Source organism: Neoarius graeffei, chromosome 8, assembly GCF_027579695.1.
Source record: "Neoarius graeffei isolate fNeoGra1 chromosome 8, fNeoGra1.pri, whole genome shotgun sequence".
NCBI classification, from domain to species: domain Eukaryota; kingdom Metazoa; phylum Chordata; class Actinopteri; order Siluriformes; family Ariidae; genus Neoarius; species Neoarius graeffei.
This window is the reverse complement of record NC_083576.1, coordinates 7931098-7933026: the sequence shown is the minus strand read 5'-3', so window position 1 is coordinate 7933026 and position 1929 is coordinate 7931098. Positions and strand designations below refer to the sequence as shown.

Sequence of the window (1929 nt, the reverse complement as noted above, 5' to 3'; positions counted from 1 at the left end):
GGTAGAAGACAGTGTAGGGATAGAGGAGCATGAGGATCTAACAGTTACCAGGAAGGAAGAGATTAAATAGCATTGTAGGCCTTTCACTACCATCCTGGATCTCCTTCATTTCTAAATGAATGTCTTGTGAGAGTGGAAAAACCAGTGGGGGTGAAACGTGGAAGGTCCAGCACGTCTCCTGAGCCAGTTCACATCCATCAACCCAAACACGATCAGAATATAAGGCTCCGACCTGAAGTACAGTTAGACATGGTGGACCACATGCCGAATTATGATGACAAGAAAGAAGCTACCAGATGCAAGAGGATCTACGGTATATGTATATATAAGTCTTTTGTGACAAATGCAACATTCAGCTGTGCTTTGTACCAAACTGAAATTGTTTCAATGCATTACTCATATAAAATATAATATAAAATAATACTAAATAAATAAATAAATAAAATGTTACTTAAATAATATGGCAAGTTGTTCTGAAGGTTTCTTGATATTTTATGTTCATTTAGTCCTGGTGTCTGTTGCAATGGACAAAAAAAAGAATAAAAATATGTGTTGGCAAAAAATTTATATTTGGACTTCATTTCTACATTGAAGAAAAGTAAAAATCAGCTGTGGAAACATTTTTTTTTGCCCAGTAGAAAAAAAAAAAAAAAATCAGGTCTGAAGGGGATAAAGAACATTTTGCAACAGTGAATAAAAATATCATGATTATGGGCAAATTTATTTAATATGTATTATTATTTAGCTATTGTGAACAAATATAAAAATATTATCAGCTTTCTGTTTTTTCCCTTTTTTTGTACTTTCACCAAATACAGTCATTTTGCTTCTAGAAATCCGTTCATCATTCTGCAGATCAATTATCTGTCCAGCTGAAATGAGCAAAAATATTTAACAATAGTTTAATAATCTTTGAGTGATTAAAAGCTTGCAATGAAAAATATGGAATAAATTGACACACAGTCGAGATATTTAACCTGCTAAAGCATTTTCACTGCTTCTGCCGTGTGTTTCTCCATTTATTATGAATCATTTATGTTACAGCGTGCAGTTTTATTCACATCAGCGTACACACACTCATCTGATGAACCAGATTTCTTTGTTTCAGCTTTGGGTTTCCTCTTAGAGAAATGCACAGCTGCATAATTCAGTGTTTCAGCTTCAGATTCCTTTAAAAATATTAAGAATAAAGCAAAAACAAAATAAGAATTTCAGCTCACAGTAAAAACCAGACAATCTGTGGAACTGCACGATACACACTCACTACACAGTTAATGTTCATCAACATTAAACATAAAAGCTGGGGATTGTTGTGAAATCTGATCAAACTGACTGTATAAATGACATAGAGAACATTATCAGGAAAAATATCTGAATGGAGCAACATTTCACATGTAGACTAATGAGTAAATAAAGGAGACATAGTGATATCTACATTTTAAAAACAACATGATTAAAGTGTAGAGTATATAATAGAATAAAATCCAGTGCTATTTTTAATGCACACGTACCTGATTCATTCCTGGAGAATTTTCGACAGAAGCGTTTACTATTAATACAGAAACACACATTAGTGTCTTTGATAGGAATAAAAGTCACTGGAATTTTTATCTGATCACAGAAACACTTACTTTTATCCCATTTTCTTCTCCTCAGTATGAAATAAACGAGACAGAAAATCAGAAGTGCACACAAACCCAAAGCCGTTCCCAAACCGAGCACTGAGGAGTGGAGAGATCTGGTCACTTCTGAGAATGTTATTTCACTATATTATGAATTAAGGATGATTAATTAATAGTGAATTATCAGGCATCTGACCTGTTTTCTCTTGTGTGTTCATGTTCGTGCTGTTTCCATGCAGTGTTGGTTCACAGCCCACTGAATTATCACCCAGAGCTGGTTTAGATGTTTCTGATTCAATAGTAACAT

General features: G+C 33.7%; 1 long non-coding RNA gene across 1 annotated transcript; it reads right to left on the bottom strand.

The window, feature by feature from the left end:
- Positions 1–998: 998 nt before the first annotated feature.
- Positions 999–1929, bottom strand: LOC132890419 (uncharacterized). Its single transcript, XR_009655191.1, has 3 exons — positions 1819–1929; positions 1512–1721; positions 999–1169 (listed from the first exon to the last, which is right to left on the bottom strand). It is a non-coding gene; the product is annotated as an uncharacterized LOC132890419 (long non-coding RNA).